We start from the raw sequence: 27,924 nt of genomic DNA, 5'->3' as shown, positions 1-27,924 counted from the left end.
CATATGTGCTAATTTAATAATTGTAAAAAAATACACCATTTGATTTTACATCTTTAATAAATAATCACATTGGCCGGGCGTGGTGGCTCACGACTGTAATCCCAGCACTTTGGGAGGCTGAGGCAGGCAGATCACCTGAGGTCGGGAGTTTGAGACCAGCCTAACCAATATGGAGAAACCCTGTCCCTACTAAAAATACAAAATTAGTTGGGCATGGTGGCACATGCCTGTAATTCCAGCTACTCAGGAGGCTGAGGCAGAAGAATCGCTTGAACCCGGGAGGCGGAGGTTGCCGTATGGCGAGATCGTACCATTGCACTCCAGCCTGGGCAACAAGAGTGAAACTCCATCTAAAACAAATAAATAAATAAATAATCACATTAAATTTTGTGCCCTAAGTGGCTGTTTGTATGTGAATTCGTTGTCGCCCTGATATAAGGACTCTTAACACAATGATGAGGTCACAAAAGAAACTAGTAAACCTCTGGGGGAGAAATGATCCTACCCTCTTTTAGCCACTTTGCAATTGCTGTTTCATTCTTCAACTATGTCTGAAAGGGAGTTATATTATGCTTTATTCCTACCACAAAATCACTCATTCAATATTTTCTGATGTTGGAACATGATGTGTGTCATTTTGCATCTCACCTTATAGAGAAAGTATGGATACCAACTCAGATAGGGAAGGGGTAGCTGTAGTCTCCATAATTGTATACTTACATCGTTATTTCTATTTGACAAATAATCTAAGAAATCATATAAGTAAAATATGAAAAATATTGCACTTAAGAGTACCACTGAATTTATTCATAATTGTGTCCATCTTTAAGGCCAGGATTAACATATTGATTCTCAGGGGACTTTTTAAATGTGTTTTGTAAAAATTGCTACTATGTGTTTAGTTCCTGCTACATGCCAGACACTTCTACACGTGGTATAGCTAATTATCCCAGCAATCCTATAAAATAAATATGCATCATCTCCATTTTACAGGTAGGGAAATTGAGACTCAGAGGTTAAGTATCTTGCCCAGGTCCATTCAGTACACTCCTAGGCTGAATTTCACGTTTAATGTTTTCTCTCTCTAACATCTGTGATCTTTCACTTGTTTAATTATTTAATTCAAAGGTTAAGTATATTTTCTTCTCTAAATTCTCAATTTTCTATTGTAAATTTACGTTGATAGGAATATAATTTAACCCAGAACATTAATAAACTATAATCTAAGTAATTAAAATGCTCAACCAATAAATGTTTCTGATCTCAAACTAAGAAAGCTTTCTCTTTATATAAATTTTCACCTGGATGAAAGAAATCCTGAGGTAAATGAAATCCACTTTCTGGACCCAATGCTGTGTTATACCAACTGTGCTTTTCTGGACAATAGGCTCATTTGCCATTCTTTGAACATAATTTTTACCTTCTTCCTTCTGCACCTAAGCTCATTTTTCAACTGCAAATCTCCTTCTCCAGTCATTAAGGGGCCAATCCAAAGGGCATCTTCTTTATGATAGCTTTCTTAGTCACTTCAAAGTAACTCTTCTCTCTCTAGAACAGCCATATGACTTTGTTCTATATTCTTCTCCATCATTATTTCTATTCTGTGCAGTAAATGGAAAGAACATGGGCTTTAAAGGTGTCTAGGTGACTCAATATTCCGCTCTAAATTGTCATTTTCTTAAAGATCAATGTGTCAGCTATTTCTGTGTAACAAATCACCCCAAAACTTAGTGACTTAAAACAATAAGCATTCCTTATTGCTCTTAAATCTATGAGTAAGCTAGGTGGTTGGCTGGCAATAAGATGGTCCAATCTAGGATGGTCTCAGCAAGGACAGCTGGGCTCGTTTCCATGTAATTTATCAGTTTCCAACAAGATGGCCTTAGTTTCTTCCACATGGAAGTGACAGAGTTTCAAGAGAAAACAAGTGGAAGACCTCTTAGGGCCTAAGCAAAGAGAGAGAGAGACAGAGACTGACTCACTTCTTCCTTCACATTCTCTGATCACGAGGGCAGCTCAAATTCAAGTGGTAGGAGAATAGACTCCACCTCTTGATGGGAGAAGCTTTCAAAATCAGCATAATGGAGTATCTACATTTCAGGGTTATAAAATCAATAGGAAATTTTATTACAAAATCCTTAGCAAATGTTTTGAATATAATCTATACTCAATATATGCTAAATTTTATATCCCTTATATATCTTTGTCCCTCATGTCTTACATATAGTAGGTCTATAAGCAATGCCAAAATAATGGATTATAGAAATATATCTTTTGGAATACTCTTGGAAAACAGATTTTGAAAAACATTTTAATACAAATATGCAATCAAACAGGTACATTACTTCCTGAAAATTATAATTAATTAATTCAAGTACTAGAAAATATATAGAAAATAAATACCAATGCTAAAAGCCAAGACAAATTTAACCATTTTTCTTCAAAGTCCTCAGTTCCTCAATTTATATTTTTGTCATATGAAAAGTGGAAATTTTAAAAGGAGGTATCTGATCATACCGAATATATAATTTGTGCAGGGCCTATTATTTTTGGCAATGGATTTTATTTTATGGGAGTAAAATGAAGTACATAAATTCTGCATCACGTGCTGGAAAAAAATCAGTATAGCTACACAGTTCTCATGCTTCAAGGATTTTTACTGTAATAGAAATCTGTAGGAACATAACACCTTTGAACTTCACAGCCTCGGTGTGTCTTAGACAGACATGGTGAGAATGCATTCAGCAAGTAATGCTGAAGTAAAACTCGTATAGTGTTTAGTAGCCAAACAAATGTGCTGATTTTATTTACAGTTTTAGAAGCCATCTTTTCTTTTCAAAGAGCCTTTAAATAATAATCTGCCTAAACCCAATGTCCATTTTAGAAATGGATAAATTAGAGCAAATTGAATATACCTGTGTTTTATACGCAGTAAAACTCAGAGTTTGGATTTGAGTCATATAAAAATGGATACAATTTCTCTCATTCAGTTCACTCAATGAGGGAATATAATCGCCTATGATAATGTAACACAGAACTTTTCTAACTAACCTAGTACAAATTCATATTTCTGTAGAACCCCGAGGTTGTGCTTTAGTGTTTTCAACATTTGATTGGTATTTATCTTTTACTCATGGCAATATTTATATATATTTTTTAAAAACACTCAAGCTTGAATATGCTATATACAACATTAAACTTTTTTAAATCAATGTTTTAAAATTATAAAGTAGTTCAAAAAACTCAGATAACAATATAGAGTACTATAATGAAAATTATGTACCTAGCCCCTATGTTTATCATATTGTCATATTATTCCACACTTGCCATAGTTATAGTTACAATACTCTATAAAATCCTTTATTTCCATTATCTTTGCTCCCACTCAGTGGTAATCTATTCTCACTAATTCCAAATTTATCATTTACAGTTAAGTTTTCTAATATTTCTATGTTTTTATTCACGTGTAAAAAAATCTATATTACGATTTTGCAGAATTTTTAACGATTTAAATGCTATCTTAATACAGGTATTATTTTCAAATTGCTTTGTTTTATTCAACATTATAAATCTGCGCTTCATTCCTACTAAGATATGTGTTGCTCTAGTTTATTTTTACTGTATGATTTTTACAGCATTTTATGACTATATCAACACAATTTATTTATTCTTCTGTTGATGGGCACTTCAAATATTTTCAATTATTCTCTTTTTCAAATAATTCTGCCATAAACAGCCTTGAACATAGTATCCTTTTGTGCACATAGAAGAGTTTCTCTACTAGAAAAGGAACTGCTGAGTTGTAGGGAATATTTATCTTCAAGTTTAACAGATATTACCAATGTTCACTATGTATGAAGGTTACATATTTTTCTTTCTAAAAGAGGTTATGTATTTTCTTGTGATAATATAATGACACCTATAACCCACTGTGATTCTTTTTTCCTCTGGATTCAGACCTCAGTATAGTACTCATCCATGGTAACTGCTAGACTCTCTCCTCATCAACACTATGGGTCATGATTATACAATAGTGAAGAAATCACATCATTTCTTTCTGCGTGGTTTGCAGAAAAGAAGGCATTTGTTTTGTGGAAAGTAGACATCAGGAATGTTAGACTGGGTACCTCTCTCTGTTGCTGTATCAGGGGAATGTTTGATTAGGTAAAGACTGACTGTATCCAAGTAAGTCCTCTGTAAATAGGCATACAGATCTCACAGGGCAAGGCGCTCAATATTTTGTAGCCTGGGAATCAACAGTTAAAACATTTTTACCCCTCCACCCCTGAATTCTCCTGGAAAGCCTATACATCGAGAAGCTCATCTTGTCTTTGGAACAAGACATCTTTGGTTTTCGATGTGTTACAGCTCAGGATCTAGCAATTTTTGTCCCCATTTCCCAATCCTACCAAAAACGATAAGCTTATTGGTGCCTACTGCCCTGATTCCGATCCTGCATATAGCCTCAAGTTCTCATGATATGTTAGCAAGACAATAACCTCTCCAATTCTCAGATGCTTCATTTATTTACAAGAGAGGTAACTGGGAATCAGGGAGGAAATGTATTTTCTCAACACAGCCAGAAAGCAGCAAAACAGAATGCAACCTGCTCTTGCTTCTTAGCAAAATGTTCTTTGTACTATACAATTTATCCAAAATGACTCCCTTTAGTTTCTCTAGTTTTTCCTCTGAGACTTTTTCAGTATTTGCTAGACAAAATTGGATTTTGTAATGTATTCCTAGAAACAAGGTTATATAAACATGAACTTTAGTCTCAACATTATGTAGGTCTTCTGCATGCAATATTCTCTCCAGGGAAATACTATGTTTCGCCTGTCGAGACTTACAGCCACAGAAATTCAAAGTAGGAATGGACTCTCAAAAAGTTGCTCAATATTGTCAATTTCCAAATGAAACAAAAGTGAAAAATAAAATATAAAGAGGTTAAGTTACTTGCCCAGAGCCATGCTTCTAATAAGTGGCAGAACCACTATCATATTTTTTTCTGATTATAACAGTAAAGATAAAATAGGCCGGGCACGGTGGCTCAAGCCTGTAATCCCAGCACTTTGGGAGGCTGAGACAGCCAGATCACAAGGTCAGGAGATCCAGACTATCCTGGCTAATACGGTGAAACCCCGTCTCTACTAAAAAATACAAAAAAACTAGCCGGGCGAGGTGGCGGGCGCCTGTAGTCCCAGCTACTCGGGAGGCTGAGGCAGAAGAATGGCATAAACCCGGGAGGCGGAGCTTGCAGTGAGCTGAGATCCGGCCACTGCACTCCAGCCTGGGTGACAGAGCGAGACTCCGTCTCAAAAAAAAAAGAATAAAATAAAAATCCACTGTAAATTCCTACCACACAGAGATAGCTACTATTAAAATATAATTGCCTATTTTTCCAATTGTGTCCATTAAGAGGAGAATCAATAAATAAATTAATTGCAGTATTTATTTGATACCATAATAATTACTACAGTTCTTTTGGGTTTAAATTCAATTTGAGTATTTATTAGATGTGTGCCCTTGGGCAGGTTAATTAATTTACCTGGGCATCATTTTCCCCATAAATAGGAGAAAATAGTAGCGCTGTTTTTAAGATTAGATGTCATAATACATGATAACATTGTCTTCCAGTAATCAATATTTAGTGAAGCATAGCTAAATTATTTGGTTCAAATAAGTGAAAACATAGTTTGTGCTTCATTATAACAGGAAACATGTATTTTTACATTTTATAGTCATTCTGTTGTACCATATACATACATATATGCACACACGTATATACACTCTAATTTATATTTTAAAATGTGAATTGTATAGGAATAATTTTGTGTTTCTCTCCCCTTTTAAAGAAAGTGGATCTATCAGGTCAATCAGAAACTTAAGTTATGTTAACCATAATTTTATGCCAGGAATTGGCATCCTACTGGGCATAAACATGCACAAACTGTCATGTTCTGGAACAGAGAATCAGCTTAGTGGAAGCATTTAGATCACAAACTCAACCACACCTTGGTCTTCAGCAATTACATTCACATATGCATTATAAATTAGAAAAAAATGACAAAGTATAGAAATATAACATTAAGTATATATTTTAAATTGTGCATAAATATTAGGAATATACATTATATGCAAGCATATATTTGAATTAGGAGTAAATATGCTGGATTGTTATCACTGCCTCTCTCTGGAAGTTTTTTTAAAATATACTTTTCTATATTTTATTAATTCCCAATATGAATTGTAAAACTCTTTATAATTAGAAAGTTGCTAAAAGAGAAGTCAATCAAGGGATGTGTTCTCCCCTTTATGAATTATTTAGTATATCTGAAACTAAATACCCTTTATATTTGGATACAAAGATGAATCTTTGGGTGTCCAACTTAGACTGATTTAACAAATTACATTGTGCCATGAATTAGGCCACAAATCTGTTTTTGCCTATACTGCTCCAGTGACCCGGTATCCAGTTTTCTCTTTTTATCTCCACTACTCCATTATCACCCCAAGAAAAAAATTTAACCATCCGTACAGACACAATTAGTTTCTCTTTCTGAACTAAGACTTTTAAAATTATCTACTGAAAATTGAGCACTTCTATCTTTTTGACCCACTGTAGTTTGAACATACATTTGTCATAAACCTGAAACAATTAGTTTGTACTTTTCCAAGTATATGTCTGTATCCTGAGATCAGAGGCTCTGTCCAATTGTCTTTGTTTTCCCAGTACTTGGCAGAATAAGTGGATATTTGTTGAAGATAGGGTTGGAGGGAGAGAGGAGGATGGAAGGAATAAAAGAAATAAGGGAGGGAGGAAATGACAAAAAGAGGGAGGTAGGAAACAATCAGATAAATATTTAGTGATGTGCAAAGAATAGATACCTCTCATGGAGATTTGAAGCATCCCTGGGAATTCATTTGAGGTGAGTCTACTATTCATATTTTTTCCATGCATAGACATACTTGTCCAAAAGGCTGAAAAAAATTAAAATTAATGTCATGAGAGAAAACTAGGTGAATCTAAAAATTAAAAAATGAATTGTACATATTGATATACATGCTAGCCTCTGTAAAGAATTTTAGAATTTTTATAACACCTTTCAAATATAGTCTTCTTAAAATCTCAGAGAAACCCAATGACCTAAATATTTATTGCCAGTTTAAAATTAGGAAACTGAGGTTCCAAAAGGTAACATGATCTGTCCCAGTTTACACAGCTAAAAAATGGCAGTTTATATTTTAGTAACACTTATCCAAAGTCTTAGGGGGCTTAACACAAACAAGGTTTATTTCTCATTTGTGTTTTTCCACTATGTATCAGCAGGGAGCAACCACATATTGTAAACTCTCGGCGACCCAGGCTGATGCAGAAGGCACCATCTCAAACATTACTAGTTATTGCCTCAGAGGGATGGAGAACTGACCATTTCACATCAGCAATTAAATGTTCCACTTCGAAGTGACACATGCCACTTTTACTAACAAACTTATTAGTCACATGGACTGACCCAACCACAACAGGGCCAAGAAATACAATGTTAGCATGTGACTGGAAGTGAAGAGAACTGAAAACTATTTGGCAATATTTTTACCTAGTATCTAATACTCCTAAGTGAGAATTCAAGTACTTTTTTGGTACAAACATAGAAATAACATGCTCTTAAAATTTCAGAATTCTTAAAACTCATGTACATTAAAATAAAAGTATTCTTATAATTGAATAATTTCTTATTCAGAAATAAGTTGGTCCTGAAGCAGTCTATTCTGAACCAGATAACTGCATGCAGTTTAGTTCTATCTGTACCTGCTTAGTCCAACTCTATTTATATTTTTATTTAGAGTTAAGACATATAAACATAATCTCATAAACTGGAGACAGATTATAGAAAGGGACAATAGGATTTCTTCGAGAGAATTTTATTCAGGGATGAAGGAATTGGTATGAACAGAAACTGACCTCTTTCAACATTAAGCTTTTATGTGTATCCATCCTAGCCCCCAGCTATAATTGTGTATAAGACCAGGGAGGATAAAGGGGCTTTGTGTCAATTCCAAGGTCTGTTTCACTAGATAAGTCATGTTTTGAGACTCAAATAAGTCTGCTGTAAAGTAAGTATTTTTACAACTTAACATATCCTTTACAAGTGCAGGCATGCTTGTATCTTGGCAACAGTATTGCTGGTTCATGCCATCTTAGGCTACTGGAAACAGTGCCATTGTAAAGCCAAAACCTTTAAGTAGGTTTGGAGTCCAGCAGCTAGGAAAGCTTCATCAGACTAGCAAAAAGGGTTGTGACAAAAGAAAATCACGAAGAGCTTGTATTCAGTAAATAGTGCCGGTAGAAATCGAACCAATGCCAAAGGCACGGAGATGTAGCTTCTTGGAGCAGAATCTGTATAGAACAGTTGAGGTTAGTGCCTGTAGAATCCTGAATTGGTTAATAACAATTAGTTAATTTCCACAAAGATTCATTCACTATATGTCTACTAAATACCTATTCTTTGCAAATCATGGTCCTAAATTTTTCTAGGTGTTGGACAACACTAGGTAAGCAAATAAATTTTCTACTCTCATGAAGCTAAAATTTAGGAGGAGGAGAGAAAATATAAGTACATGAGGAAATAAAGTAATTTTAGATATTCACCTCCAGGATGTGAAAGAAAGGAATCAAGGATGACTTCTAGGGTTTGGTGAATGGTTATGCCATTTAATGTAAAAGCATAAGAGTTTCATAAGAGTTCCAAAATCAAGTGTTCAGTTTGGGACAAGTAGATTTTGAGATGCTGACAAGATATTAGTGGAAATGTTGACTGGGCAGTGGCATTCAGGTGCTTGATGGACAGTCATGTGTCTGCACTGCAACAAGCACTGAATTAGAGGTAGGAGCATTGGTAGTGCAGCCTGGAGTAAAAATAAAGCTGGCATCCAGTGGCTGCCTGGACTGATTCATAGTTCATATAACCCATCTCTTGTGTACTCCCACAGACGTGTCTAATATTGGCATATAAGTGATGCATCCCAATAACGTGTCCCCATGTTATTTTCACTGTACAATTTATTTCACAATTAATATTTAGTCAATGTCTACATATAAGTGATGTTTTCTTAGGGGAGACAGTGTGGTATAACAAGAGGTTACTAGGTGTGAAGCCAAAGTGTGATAATTCTCCTTCAATGAATAACTTGTTGCTTCAACTGCTGGAAGTCCTATTGGCAGACAATCTTCAGCTGTCAGCACCTTCAGAGATTGCTTCAGCCACAGAGAGCCACTTTTCTCAAGGTCATGCTCCTTTCCAGGGTGGCCCACATTCAATTACTGATCTATTGGTCTATGTGGGAAGATTTATGCTGCGGCATCTAAGCCCAACTTGGGACCACTCTGCAGGAAACTGCAGTCTAGCCTAGTGGGGCTGGCAGTCATTAGGCCTTTATCACAACTCAGCTTCTGCTCCGTCCTGCTGCTAGCCTCCCATTCACAAGTGTTGGTGCCAAGGGCACTCTTTCATAAATTCCCGCTCACTACACACTATCCTGGCACCTGCTCTCTGGGGAACCCAGCTTGCAGCACAGAGACTATTTCTATTTTATTATTTACCATGTAAATATACTTGTGGTTGTTTGACAGGTTGGCAACATTTTTGACACTCTTCCCAGAAAAGTTGAAATCTCCATTCCCTACTTGTGAAACTAGGTGGATCTTTGCTACTGCTTCAACAAACAGAGGAATATGGTGGGAAAGGGGGCTGTGTGATGTGTAACTTATGAAGCTAGGGAGCAAAGGACATGAGATTTCTGCTGGTCCCTCTTGGGACATTCATTCTGGGAACCTTTGGTTCACAGGCACAAAGTCCAGCTACCCTGAAGTTGCTCTGCAGCGAGACCATGGAGAGAAAACAGAGGGTGTTATGTCTGAGGATCCCCAACTATTCTAGATCCCAGATGTTTGCGTTGTTTCAGACCAGGCACCAAACATGTGAATAAAGCCTTTGAGGTGCCCTCAGCCCCAGCCATCAATGACCACAACTGCATGAGAGACTCCAAACAAGGATTGACTAGCTAAGCCCAGGGAACCCTCAGGTGAGGAAAAAAAAAAAAATTAGTTATTGTTTTAAGTCATTGTTTTAGGATGGTTTGTTCACACCTATAAATAGTTATAACAATAATTAAATTATTTTAATTCTCTCAGCCTCAATTTCTCTGTGATATGGGAATAATTTTATTAAGACCTTCTGAACCTATTGCACTAGCAAGTTTTGGAAATAACAGTAACAGCATATGGAAACTTGCTTTATAAGCTGTAAGACACATTAATTAGAGGTACAGTTTATTATAATTATCATGATAAATCCTCATTAATGTGGAATGGAATATACAGAATACCAAAAAATAATGATTCCTTATCTCAAGGAGTAGCAATATTGGCTCTCAGTTTATAATCATTTATTCTAACCACAAAAAAAAGTAAACAGAAGGGTCTGGAATGGCAAAGGGAAAATGGAAATCAAAAATGGATTTAAAAGCAATAATGTAATATTTATTTTTCCTTATCTACCCCTTCTGTACAGCTCAGATCAAAAGAGTATTTTTAGGTATATTTGCAGAAGACAAAACTTTGTCCTCTCTGCAAGCTTCAAGCATGGAAATTTGGCACTTAACAATTCTCTCTTTTACATTCACTAAATGTTGCTCCTACTGCCCTCCTCTATTTGTTCTCTGCCCTACATATTTTGAATGCCTTTATCTCTAAGTAGATATAAACACCTTTAAAGAAATAGTCCAGGGATTCTTCATAGTTGTGCCCTAGGAATAACTGTCAGAGTACTTTGTAAACCGAAGGCACCTAACACATGTTTACAAAATAAACTCCAAAGATTGCAAATACAATTTTAAAGATACTAAAGGATCAACGATTACTTATTACTAATCTACTTTTTACTTAATTGAAAATTAGGAATTCAACTACCAGTTTAAATGGATTTTTCTTTTTTTATTTCATTTTATAGGTTCCAAGATTTCCGCCAAGTCTTTACTAGTGTAACCTGCCAAATATTCCAATTCTCCTAACTCCTGCTCCACCAGGCACATTTTGAGATTGCATTTTCTGAGCCCCTTGTGATGAATAGTTGTAGCAAATTCTGAGTATAAGTGATGTATATCACTTTGGGTGTAACATTTAAGTCATAGATCTAAACCCTCCCAAACTTTTTATTTCCTCTGGCAATGATTTGCAAGATTCTAGGTGGTAGCTGCCCCACTGACTAGCTTCCATAGTGACTATGAGCAGAAATACCTTCTCTTCTGACTTGATATGAACATGGAGCATCAACAAAAAATAAGTCATTGTTACTTTTTAAGCCCTTGAGGTTTGTTTTCTGTTACTGTTGTTCATTTGTTTTCTGTTTTTGTTTTTGTTTTGTTTTTTCACAGCATAATTTCCTGATATAGTCTTAAGTATAGATAGACTATACACTTGGTGACTGAAACTGATTGATGGGTTTGGCAAAGCCTGACAGCAGAAGAATCACAGCCCTGGTACAATTTCTCTCCTTTCCAGTTATTTGTCAGTGGCATCTAAATTGGTTTAGTAAATCAGCACTAATCTTGAAATTCCACATTGTTACCATAGAGACCACAAGTCAGTACTTCTAATGACTGAGTCATATGCACTTTTATGCTTCCCAAAGTCTATGTTATTTCTGTTAAAATAGCCTATTGTATCTCAAATTATTCCTGGAGTTGTCTTAGATGAGTTCCCCAGAAACGACTCTGAGACAAAGATTTGTATTCGGAAAGTTTGGCTGGGAGTGCTATCCAGAACACACATGACCGAGTGAAGAAAACATACTTGTCCAGAGGGAGATGCTGAACTGCAGTGCAATCAGAACAAAGACCTTAGCTGATGGCATGGGGAGCGTTTAGATGGCCCTTTATAGTTGTCCTGGTTGAAACAAAAGGTATGGACTCTTGTGTCTCTGCATCAACCAGTCATTGGATACAGGTGACCACAGGGGAGGAAATGTAACTTTCAGCTAGGCAAAGCCTGGGAAGGAACTCAATGATGAGCTGTCACCAGCCAACACTCTTGCCAAATGAAGGAATTTATGCCTCTGTCCTGAAGAGAATTCTGCAGGTTGCAACACAGTAACCACTGTAAAAGCAATATAAGTTTCTAATGAAATCTTTGGCAACCTGCCACCAGGTTATCTCCTGTTAAAACCATTACTACAGTTTCTGTCCACCATGATCTGTCCACTGAATTGCTGTTTCCCTGTCTCCAAGCATCAAATGCATACCTAACCTGAAGAATTCAGCTCAAACATCATCTAGTAAAATCCTCCAAAAATAATCTCTCCTGATGATGTTACCAATCATGATTTTTTTTTTCTTCTTGTGGACTTTCTTGGCATTCTATGCCAAAACTGTTTCATAAGTTTGCTTCATGTAAGAAAAAAGCCCTCTAAGTGGATGACTATGGAGCTGATGCTCAAACCTGAGGTATAAAGAAACCAAGATGGAGGTTGATAGAGGTGGGAGAAATAACTTGACATATTCAGTAGGGGATTCTTTAGGTCTCATTTGTTCCTCTAGAGTCCCACACAGATAACACTAGTGCTGAGGCCCAAAGTGTCCTGTAGTCCGGGGCTATGTTTTGTAAGCCAGATTCTTCTCTTTTCACCATACTGTATGAATTGCTTCCCCATTAATATTCCCAAAGGTTTAGTAAAGGATTTTTCTAAAGTTCCTTTCTTGACTTGCCCTTGCTTCAGAACCTTAAAAGGAGAGATCATTTCGATTCCTTCTTAGGGTTTTTGTGCCCCTTCCCCACTCACGACTCCATCCCCATCTGTTACCAGAAAGGGGTCCTGATCCAGACCCCAAGAGAGGTCTGTACAGGGACTGCGTAGACAAGCTATGAGGCCAGTTTTCCCAAAGGGCTTTTACTGGCTCTACAAGTTAAACATGCCATTCCAGTCAAAGTCTTAGTAAAATAATCAGTTTCTCCAATTGTGTCCTGTTACAAAAGAAAACAGATTCTTATTGCACTTATGCAAATAACTATATTATCATAAGTTAAGAATACTCACAGATGGTTTCCAAATTCTGGAGAAATCAGGCAGCAAGAAACAAATATGCTCCCAACTTTGTTCACAGGAGTATACTTGTATTAGTTCATTTTCATACTGCTATGAAGAAATACCTAAGATTGAGTAATTTATAAAGAAAAAGAGGTTGAGTGGACTTACAGTCCCCTTCCCTGGGGAGGCCTCACAATCATGGTAGAAGGTGAAGGAGGAGCAAAGGCATGTCTTACATGGTGGCAGGCAAGAGAGCGTGTGCAGGGGAACTGCCCTTTATAAAACCATCAGGTCTCCTGAGACTCACTATCACGAGAACAGCATGGGAAAAACCCACCCCATGATTCAATTGCCTCCCAATGGGTCCCTGCCATGACACATGGGGATTGTGGGAGCTACATTTCAAGATGAGATTTGGGTGGGGACACAGCCAAACCATATCAATAATTTACTCAATTGTTAAAAGCTGTAAATAGCCCAAAAGAAAAGTTTTCTTGGCTCTGAGAAACAAAAGATCAGCAATGTTTTAAGCTAAAAGCCAAAAAAAGATTACTTCAGGCTTCTATTAGTTCAGTCCATGCAATTAATTCCTGTTCTGCTTGATATTCATGAACAGTTCAGCCCTCCATGAGAGTTCTGAAAGTTTTTCCTCTATTATAATGTCACAATCTCCAGAGTTACCAGAAACCTGCATTCAAGAGCACCTGTCAAAGTCTTATAGCTGATTATAAACCACCTTTTGAAGAGGATCAAAATAAGACAACAATTGTCCATGAATGACAAAAAGTCTTAGGACAGCCACTATTAAAGCCACAATTGACAAGAAAATTTTGGGTACTTCTGTGGCATACAAAAATTTTACATAATAATTATGACAATACATGCACTAAATCATATGAGAATTATAGGAGTTTCCCATAATTTTGGAACACATACCTAAAACTTATTTACACAAATAAATCTTTTGTTCCTTAATAGAGGGAAGACTTAGCTTTCCAAACAATCTGACTCTCTCCTTCCCCAGGAAAACAAAACTATTTTAATATTTTTTAATATAACATGAAAATCTTGTTCAACAGAGAAAGCCAAATTTCACCTTTACATTAACGCAGTATTGATGCCAAACCTAATTCTTAATAAAACCTTATAGACAAATCTATCCAATCTTAATCAGTTAGATCATCAGGTAAGATTCTCATAAACCTTTTATAACCCTTTACAATTTTTTGTTAAAGAGCAGATCAGTGTTGTAAGAAAACCCTGTTGTGCTTTTATTCCAATGTTCAATTTATGAAAAAACCTGAATACCCCCTTTAATTGTAGCTAATATGTTCACACACAGAATTTCTTTTATAAGATTAATTGTTCACAAAACTTCCACAACTTGTTTAAACCTTTATCTTTTTTCTATATAGCTTGAAAAAAAAATTTAAGCCTCTAAACTAGGCCAAAAAAAAATCCATATTCCCATGCCTTCTTATAATTTTTTTTACCAAAAACACATCACTGTTCTTACACACATTGCACGTAAAACTGTTTGTTCAGTAGACTCAATTAAATGTTACAATGCTAACTGAGCAACTTTTATTTTTGGTGAAAAATCTGGTAAGTAAGGATTTTAATTATCTATCAAGTGTGGAGCCTAAGACACTAGAGAGAAGTCCAGAAAAGGTCTTTTTTCAGCATAGCCAGGGGGGCATGGCTAACTCCACATGTTCACATGCCTTACCTGGAATCTAATGGCTCCAAAGCAGGTAAGTTATCAAGTTAAAGAAGCAGTTTATGATATTAAAGCATTTGGCAAACCTAAATCTGACTGGGCTAATTTAGACCAAATGTCTTTATTTTACCAATAATCTTTAAAACTGTCTGTAATTCCTAAATATTACTAAAGTTACATGAATTAAAAGGTATTTGTTTTTATTTTTCTGACAATATTTGCTTTAATTACCTATTATCTTTAAACCAATTAATCAGAGCTCTTATGTATAAACATCACACACACAACACATGTAAATATGCAGACAGACAGAAAATTCAGTACTTTTAAGATTTGCCATTTGCAAGTTTCTTAATTGGATTGCTGGCTTTAGGGTGGAGCCCTTGGAGGAATAGGACTGGGAAAGCATGCAGTTTCCAGGGCCTAATAAGCAGGCACAGCTGGAAGGCAAAACAGAGCCCCAAAATTAAGGGTCTCATTTTTATATTAGATCCTGGATCTCTGAAGAAAAGAGGGAATTAGGCATGAGATCATATCATTTGCAGGGACATGGATGAAGCTGGAAGCCATCATTCTCAGCAAACTAACATAGGAACAGAATACCAAACTCCACATGTTCTCACTTATAAGTGGGAGCTGAACAATGAGAACACATGAATACAGGGAGAGGAACAACACACACTGGGGCCTGTTGGGGAGAGCACCAGGATAAATAGCTAATGCATGTGGGGCTTAATACCTAGGTGATGGGTTGATAGGTACAGCAAACCACCATGGCATATGCTTACCAATGTAACAAACCTGCACATCCTGCACATGTATCCCAGAGCTTAAAGTTAAATTTTTAAAAAGAGGGAATCAACCCATCTCCCATGGGAGTCTTATCTCTCAGTGGGGAATGGGGACAGTTTCAAACTTTCTAGGTGGCCAAGAACATGATTCTCTAATCCAAACATGCAAAGTGCCAAGTATCCCCCCATAACTGCCATTAGCCTCCCCAAAAGTATATTTCCTACCTAGTTTTACATACCAAAACTCTCTCATAATGCAAAGTAATTTCTGATACTCCAAAAGTCAATAATGTCAGACATCACAATGCAAAACAGAGGAGAGCCTTAGATTTTGAGAGGGATCTATCTGATTTCAGGTTCTGGGTTTTCATGAAGAAAGCAGAGGTTTTTCCCCAAACAGCGTCTGTGGTGCTTCCTGTTTTTCCCAAGGAGTCCCAGGCTGTTAGAGCTTGAATATACACTTTTAATGAAGCTGACTTTTAACCATAGCATTCTTAAAATAAAAAAAAATCTCATTATCAGACTCTAGCCAGGCAAACAGCAAATACTTCTAGCTTTTGAACTTTACCAAAGGTAACCTCCCAGGTACTCAGAAAAAGGAAAATTCAAGAAAGGAAGTCAGAAGTTGTTCTACAGCACTGGGCAGTCTCCATTGCTTTTCCCAGAAGGAGTCTAGAGCAGCCAATTTTGAGCTTGCAAAGCCTTTTAACTGCTCAATATAATTTTTAGGGGTATGATATGAACCCCAAAGTTCCTGTCCTCTGGATGACAGAGACAAAGAGGAAGTACTGCCACATGGTTATAAGGTCAAACTCCCAAGAACATAAAACAAGACAAGAGGGAAACTTCAGTTTTGCTTTTGTTTTGTTTTGTTTTGTATTGTTTTGTTTTGTTTTGTTTCAGGGACCTGAAGCAAAGTTTGTAAGTGACCAGTTTGATGGGCTGTCTTGAACAGCAGTCTTATAGGGTGTATTAGTCAGGGTTCTCTGAAGGTATAGTACTAACAGGATAGATGAATAGATGAATGGAGAATTTTTAGGAGAATTGTCTCACATGATTACAAGGTGAAGTCCCACAACAGGCCATCAGCAAGCTGAGGGGCCAGGAAGCCAGTCCCAGTCCCAAAACCTGAAAAGTAGGGAAGCTAATAGTGCAGCCTTCAGTCTGTAGCTGAAGACCCAAGAGCTGCTGATGAATCACTGGTGTAAGTCCAAGAGTCCAAAAGCTAAAGAACTTGGAGTCTGATGTTCAAGGCCAGGAAGCATCCAGCATGGGAGAAACATGGAGGCCAGAAGACTCAGCCAGTTTAGTCTTTCCACATTCCTCTGCCTGCTTTTATCCTGGCCAAGCTGGCAGCTGAATAGATGGTACCCATCCAGAATGAGGGTGAGTCTGCCTCTCCCAGTTCACCAACTCAAATGTTAATCTCCTTTGGCAGCACCCTCACAGACACACCCAAGAACAATACTTTGCATCCTTCAATACAATCAATTTAACACTCAGTATTAACCACCACATGGGGGCTTAAGCCTGTATTCTATCCTAAGGTACACCTTCTTCTGACAGAACAATATGGAAAGACAAATTTATAGGACAAAGTACCCCAAATTCACTACAGCTTAAGACGAACTTAATGAAAAAATTCTTTTTCCTATTAATTAAAACTTCACAAGAAATAAACAGTGATATTTACCATTCCTATAACTTGTTTGCACAGACAGGCCAGCAGTCTGAATGGTAAGAACCTTACCGTTTTGCTGGCATGCCAGGCTTCTGAGTTCCCTTTCCCTGAGCAGCCCTAGTGACCTGTCTTGTGGCATCATAGCCCAAGGGGTCAAACCACAACAGAAAGGAAAATCACCTTTTTCCATTTCATGAAACCATTGGCAAAAGCCTCTCAATTTTGTAAGATGTCACCCAAGAGATTGCATGGGGTAACCAAATTAACATTTTCCAAAACAGCCAGAGCAAAATACATGTGACAAAACATAGATATTAGCCACTCTGCTTAGCACCCAGTATCAAACTGGCAAGGCTCAAACATGACCCTGGTTGGGCCTTGTCATCTTTGATCCACTCAAAGTGGTGTGGAATGATCTTCCGACCAGGAGTTGCAACATGTGGTCTCTGAGCAAAGTGAAACCACAGACAGTTGCCCTGAGTAACAGAAAAGATAGAAAAGGAGAACAGCATTGCCTGCAGCAGGGTGGGCAAAATGAGGAGCTCAGGGAGGTCAGAGAAAGACCCATCCATTGCAGAATCTAAAGTTCGGGTGGCCAATTGTCTCATCAGCTTTCAAATTTTCCCCATATCCAGTGATCCTATATACACCTAATCCTGTCACCCACAGCCATCACCAAAGAGTGCAAGGCAGATTAATCCAAAGAGCGTAACAGTTAATATCCTATAATGTCAAATCCATTTTTAATCAAGAGGGACTTCTAATCCCCTTAGTCCTAGGAAGGACTCTAACCTTCCTAATTTGGGCCTTGAATCTAAGTTCCATCAAGTGTCCTTGCCTTTTATTAAGAGAGGCCTTTAAGCTGTCTTAGGAGAGACTCTAACTCTCCTAAGTTGGGCGTCTAACCCAATTCCATCCTTTAACCAGGTAAAATGGTTCCTACCACTTACCCAAAGTCATCCAATTGGTGCTCTAATCTATTTCCTTTGGATAAGGAGTCTCCTTAGTTTAATCACTTTGTGGTCACCAGGAAGATGTTACCAGAAAAGGGTCCTGATCAAGACTTTAAGCGAGGGTTCTTGGACCTCATGCAGGAAAGAATTTGGGGTGAGTCCATAGAGTACAGTGAAAGCAAGTTTATTAGGAAAGTCAAGGAATAAAAGAATTGCTAGTCCATAGACAGAGAGCAGTGGCATAGGCTGCTTGACTAATTATACTTATAGTTATTTCTTGATTATATGCTAAACAAGGCGTGTATTATTCCCTAGTTTTCCAGGAAAGAGGTGGGCAATTCCCAGGACTGAGAGTTCCTCCCCTTTTTAGACCATAAAGTGTAACTTCCTGACATTGCTATGGCATTTGTGAACTGTCATGGCACTTGTAGGAGTGTCTTTTGGCATGCTAATGCATTATAATTAGCACATAATGAGCAGTGAGGACTACCAGAGGTTACTTTTGTCCCTATCTTGGTTTTGGTGGGTTTTAGCCAGCTTCTGTACCACATTATTTTATCAGTAAGGTCTTCGTGGCCTGTATGTTGTGCCAACCACCTATCTCATCCTGTAACTAAGAATGCCTAACCTCCTGGGAATGCAGCCCAGCGGGTCTCACCCTCACTTTGCCCAGCCTGTATTCAAGATGGAGTTGCTCTGGTTCAAATGCCTCTGACACATCCGTGGCTGAAGTGGTTGTCCTGGTGTTAATTATTGAAGGATTCTGCCAAGGGGTAGGGAAATGTTAGAGAGTAAGTGTCTGGGCTGTCAGGTTTAACTGTCCTTTTCCCAGTAGAAATCCTCCCTACAGAATCAATCTTTTGTTATCTGTTTTAAATTTTATTTTTCAGGGAAGCAATGTTTTTATACTTTCAATTAAAATTATTTGTACATACATTTTATTTCCTCATGAGACCTTAAAAGTACTTGAGATAAAAAATTTAGGAAAATCAGTAGAAGCCTTAATTTTCCTATTTGCAAAATGAGTGGCAATAACTTTTCAAGGGCCCTTTTATCCATATTACTTGCTAATTTTATACAACTCAGCCTAAAATTATAGGATGTCACAATTCTAGACAGGTCGAGTGTCCTTAATCTCTGGTTTCCATATTAGTTTGCTGGCTGATATGCTGCCTATATCTTTTTGTTATTTTCAGGTAACATAATTGCTCTGGAAAAGAAGGCAAGAAAGTAAAACAAGGCAGTTTCACCACACCTATCATCAGGAACTCAGGGGCAATTTGACTTAAAGCAGCTTGAAATTTTAAAAGAAAAACAGAAAATGCAATCTGTTTTCTCATTTGTTCGGTTTCCTCTTTAAACAAGCACACTCTATCTCGCTAAAGATTTCCCCCTAAAAAGAAAACACATTGCACAGCTTGACCTATAATTTAAATCACAATTAAGCTTCCAGTTAGAATGTATCTTCATCATAAATCTACTGTAAATCCCCCAGTGTTCTGTTAAATTCCCTGAGCCTCTCAAACAGCAGGACCCCCGTTTTATTTCCCCTAGTTATAAAATGCTGGATTATAGCTTATTTATGAGTTTCATGAATAAGAAAAATTTGATTGCCATTCACAGAGAAATTCTCACCAGGTTATTATATTCCTGGATCCTATTAATAAAAATACACAAACTAAAAATTACTCCAAATTAGTCATTCAAGTAGAAATGCTTGCAAGACTTCTTTGTATAAAAAGAAGATGCCACCAAACAGCACTATTAAGAACATTTCCTCCTACTGCTCCTGGTCATCACTGCTACCTCTGCTAAATCCAATCTGCTTTTTATAAACATTTATAAATCTACCTTTTAGCCTGCTATAGCAATCCTTCCTGAGGGACATTGCTTTTTCACTAGGAATTTACTCCTTATGAGTAGTGCCTAAGCAGTTCAGATTTTATGTTCTTGACCTAAATCTGGGTACCCATTATAAATCCAGACTTGACGGAGAATGTCCAAGCATCTGGTGAAATGGGTCATCTGGGGTTTCAAAGATTTGAGGGCTTCCATAGTCACATGGAAAGGACAATTACTTGAGGCATGAAGACTGATAGGTACTCCCAGGGTAGTGTAAAATTGTTGTATAAAGTTCTGCTTTATAATCAATAAAATAAGAATTGATATTTACTACAATATAAGCTCCATACAGCAGAAATTTTTGTAAGCACTCAATTATTTGTTGAATGAGTGGATGGACTTTCATCTCACCTCTGCTCTGTGATCAAAGCCTAGTTCCAAGATCTACCTTCTTCACCTATGAAAAGGAAATTACATGTATTACATGAAGTAACTTAGGAAATGTGTATGGAACTAAGTATAGCACAAGTATAAATCAATATTTTAAGCAATAAAATTACTTTCTAATAATCATAAATAATTCAAACTAAGTCTAAAATAAAAGATTATTTAAATCCTTGAAAGGCAACAATGGGGAAAACTATTGTCTAAAAATTGCAAGCATTTTCTTTCTCTTAAAATGTGAAGGATTAAATTTTCAGGCACAAAAAGCTTTTGTTTTTGTAAAGTCATCTGAATGGATATTTATTTACACAAATGTAGAACGATGGTTCCCAGTTGCAATATACATATTTTAGACATGTAGCAGCAAATAAATGAACTGCTTTGCTTTATATTTTAACATAGTGACATTAATGTAAACAGGTTTATTTTTAAAATATCTTTCTTTTCTTAGCATAAGGACAGAAAGATGTTTTTATTACGTATGTACCTAGACTATTCCATGCCTTACATTATTGCTTGTCCTTATGAAATTGCATGAGTGTTTTCCCAAAGAAGTTGCCCACAGGAGACTGGGAGAGGATACTGGCAACGGTAGAAAAGACTTGGAGACATGATCTTCATCATCTATTGACAAAGGACATAAAGAGAACATGATTTGGACTGCTGAAGCCTCACCTGAACTCCACTGTGGATTTCCTACAATTGCTGTTATTTAAAAACACATCATCTAATTCTCAGAAATGTATTGATGCCACACATTATCATGGTCTGAAGACCCTCAGGAACCAAAGCACAAAACCACACTCTTACGGTGGGGTGGAGTTTGGGGAGAATGGACTATGGGGAGTGGGGAGACCAAAATCGAATGCACAGAAGTCTATGAATTCCCCATTTCCCACCTACTTATAATGGGATAGAAGTGGGACTGGAAGTCAGTGTGTGGAGATAAGGCCAGCATGGGAAAGGGAAGAGAGAGTGATCAAGGTAATTCCTGAGTTTCTATGCACATTAATGTTTGATGGAGTATGCAGGTAATTACCTAGGAACTTAAATATGGGTAAAAATAACAACAAAACAACAAACTTTCATCTGAAAAAATCTGGAAAACAATAGTTTCTGATTTGGAGAGAATGACCATTTTTATAATCTTTGTATGTTCATGTAGTTGCTCATCCCTTCAACTAGCACTTATGGAGCACAACTCTGTATCCAGAATTGGACTGGATGCTGGGTTTATAGGCACTTACAAGGCAAGACCACTGACATCAAGGTGCTCACAGTGGGAGACAAACATATAAATAAATGCATGTAACAGGAGTCTGTGTAATTAATAAGATAATACAAAGGAGGGTTAGTAATTATACCTCGACAGCAACTAAGAAAGTGGTAGCTGAATTAGATTCTTTCAACCCAAAACTGCAGCTGTTCATAAAGCATGGAAGATTGTTTTTACTTTACTGGCAAAAAAAAATTGCAACCAGAGGAAAATAATATGGTGCTGAGAGCCCTCTGAAGCATACAGCTGGCATAAATATTTTGTGGTACATTCCTTAGCCTACTATCACAGTGGTCACTGATAATCTTATACAAATAGAATATGTTGATAACAGGTTTTTTCTTAAGTTTTCAATATTAGATTATTAAGAAATGATCACTACAATGAACTCACTGAACCTTAAAATACTATTTTGTGAAATATATTGTATATTTTCAAGTATTTTTTCTTTTTTAAACTATTCTTTTCTTGTACCTTAATGAGCAAGCAGAAAATGAAACCCCTGAACTTATTCATATTCAATATTTGTTAAGTATCTACTATGTGACAAGCACCAATATGCATCACAAAGGTACGTCACAATGGGAATGGAGGTCAGAAGAAAAGTGTGGATAAAGGGTTAAGGGATTATGGAAGAGGTTGTAAGTAACGTAAGAAATGGATCAGATTTGGGGTTTAAATACATGTAGAAATACACAAGGGGGAGAAGTGAAGAGTCAAAGGATATTTCAAGTTCAGCATGTGCAAAGAAAGAGATGGAGAAGTGAACACCGATGCTTCAGGAATGATGAAAAGTTAAGATGGTGCATAAAATGCTCCATAACCTGCCTTCTGTGGATCTCTTACACTAAATCTTGATACTTCTTGCATCATATGTTATGTTTATCTTCTGTGCCATTGCCTGTGCAATCTACTCTATTTAGATGATTGCCTTTCACTCTTCATTTCTCCTGGGTAATGTCTTTATATAAGCCTTCTCCACTCAACTATGGATTCCTTAGGGAGACAGGCACACATCTTATTCATCTTTGATTCCCAGCACATAACACAATTCTTGGCACAATGCAGGCATTCTATAAATGCCTGTTGAATCCATTGATTCATCTATCCACCAACAAAGTTAGTGAGCACCTTCTTTTGTCATTGGTTGGTGCTAAGTTCACAACAGTTAAAAAAAAAAGGACATGGTAATCCAAAGAAGAGAGGTTAGAATTAACTTTGTGTGTAATTTTCACCAAAGGTTTATACAGAGGGAAGAGGTACCATTTTTATATAGAAACATATATATATATATATATATACACATACACACACACACACACATATATATATATATAAACTTTAGAGAGGGCAGAGTCTTGTTGAAGTAGAAGATTAAGTTAAGATATATTTGTTGACTAGAGGACTGCAGAGTGGTATAAGAGGTAGTGGAGATGTTAACTGCAGAAGCAGTTTTTGTTCTGTAAACCAAAAATTCTGAGAGTGAAGACTCTCTTTGAATCTAGTAAGAATTGAGTTTGGTAATAAAAAGGAACCAGTTGGAGGAGGATCAGGCAGATGTGTGTGGATTTCAAATAAAAAGTAACAATGGACCACCATGACAAGGAGAACTATGAAATGAGAATAACATTTGAGGAACAGAAGCCAATAATTATCCCCATAAAAGAATGGGTATGACAAAGCAGAAGAGAGGTGAGATAGGTAGCTCTGGCTATTAACCAGCATGCAAGTGATAAAAGCCAAGGATAGCTGGAAAAACAGAAAGAAACAAATATGAAACAAGTAAGAATAGAACTTACTTTATGAGTAGTACATGAAAATTTTTTTTAAAAAAAAAACCTCTGTCACCAGGCTGGAGTGCAGTGGCACGATCTTGGATCACTGCAACTTCCACCTCCTGGGTTCAAGCGATTCTAGGGCCTCAGCCTCCCAAGTAGCTGGGATTACAGGCACGCATCACCACACCCAGCTAATTTTTGTATTTTAGTAGAGATGGGGTTTCCATGTTGGGGCCAGGATACTCTTGATCTCCTGACCTCCTGATCTGCCCACCTTGGCCTCCCAAAGTGCTGGGATTACAGGCATGAGCCACTGCGCCTTGTCGAAAATACTTTCTTAAGACCTAGTACCAGACTTCATTAGAGAAGTAATGACTGGTTTTTAGGAAAAGTGACTTTGAATATGGAATGTGAGCTCTGGAAGGAAGACTCAGGAGGAGCAAAACAAAGATCACTGATGTTCTTCACGAAAAGTAAATGAGAAGGCCTCCTCCAACATGGTTGACTGAGCTTTCCTTTATAAACTCATAGAAATAATGGATAAAATATAAGTATTGTTATATAAATCATATACAACCTTAAAAACAAAAAACAACAAAAAGGAAATTCTCAGTGCCCAAAATAAATTTTAAAAATTGAATAGCAGAAAGCAGAACTGATACTTTGGTAGCCCTCCAAAATTTTATACTTGGCCATATGCCTCAGGAACCAGTAGTTGGGTTTTAATGTCCAAGCACAAGGCTGAGCTTTAATGAGGCAGGTGAGCTGGAACTAAGCCCTTATGTAAAACCTAGAGCCTTAGGAATAGCCAGCCACTAGAACTGGAAAAAGGTAATCTACTAGTCTGGGGAAGCGATGAAGAAGTTTGTTCTTTGGGGCTTTGGATAGGGAGAAAAAAAGAAAAAACATAAGGTACCTATGAGAAATCAAAACCGCAGCCCTGCAAGAGATATAAATTTATAATATTTGCATAAGTCAGGAGCCACAGACTGAGAAATTATCATTTGAAAATGCTTCGGATCTTTAAGAGCTACAGTATGCTGGCAGAAGGAAATGCATAATTGCTCTAAAGGGACTCTTTTGCAACTAAGGGCATAAGAGAGTCCCATAAACAAAACCACCCACCGAAGAAGAGCACCACATGAGGAAATAAATCACTGAGTAAGAGTCAGTGGAGGTTGTCAACGAGAGTTAGGAACTGAAAAGCTAAAAATAACAGAACTAACAGAAAATAAAATAAAATAAAGACATATAACTTGACTAAAAGGGCAAAATAATAGAAATCATAGTGAAAGAATAGGCAGAATTCACAAAAAAACAAACATGTATTTTGGAAAACAATATTGTCATTGAAACGAAAATGAATGGGTCTAACCAGATCCCACTGGTGAATGAATATAATAACTTTCTTTCCTATTCCTCATTTTAAATTATACTTAGCTGGGTTTCTTTGCAAGTTTGTCAAACAGTTTATATTTGGTGAACCCACAGTTCAAATAATATGGCGTTAGAAATAAAATAGAGTCATGCGTTGCCTAACGACGAGATACGTTCTGAGAAATGCCTCATTAGGCAATTTCATTGTTGTGCAAACATCATAAAGTATACAAACCTAGATAGTATAGCCTTATGATCCTAGACTATAAACTTTTCTAGCATATTACTGTACTGAATAATGTAGGTAACTGTAACTCAATGTTGTGTTTGTGTTTCTAAACAGAAAGGGTAGTATGCTGCACTATCATGTTACAACATCACTAAGCAATAGGAATTTTTCAGCTCCATTATAATCTTAAGGGACCATAGTCATACAATGTAGTAGGACATTGAAATATTATGTGGTGCATGACTGTATTCAAAAAGTGTTGCTAGGCCCCTGCCCTCCAGCCTGAGACAGAGTGAGGCTCCCTTTCTAAAAAAATAAAAGTGCTGCTAGTCAATACAATGTAAAAATATAAACTGTCATTATCAATTCATTCCCTTGAACCTAAAAATAGTGTCTCAACAAAATGAGTCTTCCTTACTTCTGCGGGAAAGTCCTTTTTTTCCTGTCCTTTGTTCCAAGGAGAAAGGATTCACTCAGGTCCTTGTGAGAAGAGCTTCTTTAGCACTCTAAAATTAGAAAAGTATACCCTGGACAGAGCCGGTTCCTTCTAGTTCCCTAGGAGAGTAGAGCACCAAATTTGTCTCCTAGGTCTTGCTTTAGGGCTGTATGTGTGTCCTTGCTAGTACTGATGCCTTCCAATATAAGGACTCAGACTCCACTAGCTGCCAGATTTCTGCTTGAAACACTACCTGCTAGTGTTGAAGCTTTCAAATGATTTTAATCCATGGCCATGAAGCAAGAACAGTGTTTTCTTTAACTGCATCTACCCTATACTCTATCTCTGTTTCTACCCCTCACATCTCCAAATGAGGGGGCTTTACTGGCTTTGCGCCTGTTTCCACTCACCTGTGGTGATCTCAGGAGGCAGAGTTTGAAGTTAGTCATCAGTGATTTCCTCAAGTCCATTTGTCCTATATTTAGCAGCAATTCCTTAGTGGTTCTGGCATGCAATAAGACTAAAACTGATAGAGATCTCCACCTTTATAAGCATTTTTCATTTTGATCAATGGTCTTAATGGGAGTAGTTAGATCTGCACATTCTTCTAACCACCCAGAAGTCCTTAACCAACAACAGTGCATTTGTATGTTTTCATCCATTTGACGTAAGTGCATCAGCTAGTTGTTAAAGTGCAAAGACTAACAGTCTGTCTTCACACATATTTCCATACCAAGAATCACTTTATTTCACAACTTGACTACGTCCACATTAGGATTTGTTGGCAAATTAAAAATTATTTACTCACAAAATGATAAAAGGAAGGAGACACAGGTGAAAGTAAATGTGTAAGAGTTAACAGAATCAATACAATTGAATAGCTGTGGAGCCTAGGGGATGCAGGATTCAAGGCAGACAAAGATATCTGCTGAAGTAAATTAATGTTAGGTCACTACCCATGGTTGACATCACAGAAGTGAGTAAGCATATCAGAGTAAATAAATGAATCCTTTCTTAAACAAAAAACCCATAAAACTTATTTTACTCCCTTAACGAGAAATATTTTCAAAATTTAGGCCCATTCCTGGTAGATTAAGACCAGTTCAGACGACTGCATTGCCATTCCAGGGCCAAGAAAGCAACTTTAAAAACACGCCCTATGCTATGGTCTAAATATGTCCCTCAAACTTCACATTTTGAAATCCTAACCCCCAAACTGATGGTTTTGGCAAGTGGCCTCTTGGGAAGTGAGGAATGGGAAGAAAGGAAAGGCCCTTATAAGATAGGCCCAAGGGAGGGCCTCTGCCTCTCCACCATGTGAGGACAGGGTCAGAAGGTGCTATCCACTGAACAGAAAGCACTCCTTCCTAGACACACCTTGTTCTGTGACATTCCAGCCTTCAGAAATGTGAAGAATAAACCTCTGTGGTTCATAAGCTACCCAGTCTATGGTATTTTGTTATGGAAGCCCAAAAGGATCAAGCCATCCCAAAATGGCATTGTCCACACCATGTTTTTGTACCTCACCTAGAAAAACACCATACCCATTCGGAGTTAAATCCTTCCTAACTCTTTAGTATCAACGTGCTTGGAAACGTAAGTAATGCTGACACCTTTTTTCTTTCTAAAGAACAATACATACCTATTAACAGGATCGGTGAATAGTACTAGATTCTATGCATGGAGCCTAGTATGTATTTAAAAGCATGCAATCTGGAACTAGACTGGAAACAAATCCCAGCTTACTAGACAAACTGCTTAACCTTTTACTTGGACTCATTCAACTCATTTGTAAAACGAGGGCAATTTCTGATTTCACAGGGTTGCTACGAGGATTTTAAAAAGCCCCTTGGAACATAGCCTAACACTCAGAACTCAATAAATATGAACTGTCTTAAAAGGTTTCCAGAAAAAATCCCTGACAGGTTAGGTAGGCTTATCATTACAACGCTTTCCAGTGTAAGGGAGGTGAACAGCTATTTAGCACCACACAACTCCTCTGGGCTCAGAACAGCTCTCAGTAGACTACGATCCCTTCCCGACGTGAAAATTTCAGATAAAAAGGCTCGGCGAAGTCCGAAGGCAGCACGGGACCGAGCCAGGACGCGGGCCAGAGTCCTCCGAAGGACTGTGCCTCTCCGGCCCCACCGAAATACAGCTTTTACTTTGCAGCAATCTGAGCCAACCCAAGAAGATTCTGAGGCTTCCAAAACAGAACCGACAAGAACACTCCAAGAATGCCTCTACACCTCTTGATTCTGTCGCTTTGCGTGAAGAGTAGTAAGCCGCGGTGAGCACCGCCCAGAACTCGAGAAGGC

At 37.4% G+C, this 27,924-nt stretch overlaps 2 long non-coding RNA genes across 2 annotated transcripts; both read right to left on the bottom strand.

Annotated features, from left to right (window-relative positions):
* Positions 1-41: 41 nt before the first annotated feature.
* LOC126938124 (uncharacterized) lies at positions 42-27,924 on the bottom strand. The gene is made up of 3 exons (XR_007719954.1): positions 27,856-27,924; positions 6,886-6,978; positions 42-350 (listed from the first exon to the last, which is right to left on the bottom strand). It is a non-coding gene; the product is annotated as an uncharacterized LOC126938124 (long non-coding RNA).
* LOC126938125 (uncharacterized) lies at positions 13,819-27,845 on the bottom strand. The gene is made up of 3 exons (XR_007719955.1): positions 26,017-27,845; positions 21,019-21,134; positions 13,819-20,523 (listed from the first exon to the last, which is right to left on the bottom strand). It is a non-coding gene; the product is annotated as an uncharacterized LOC126938125 (long non-coding RNA).

This window comes from Macaca thibetana, chromosome 15, assembly GCF_024542745.1.
Source record: "Macaca thibetana thibetana isolate TM-01 chromosome 15, ASM2454274v1, whole genome shotgun sequence".
Lineage (NCBI taxonomy): Eukaryota > Metazoa > Chordata > Mammalia > Primates > Cercopithecidae > Macaca > Macaca thibetana.
This window is presented reverse-complemented; position numbering and strand designations above follow the sequence as displayed.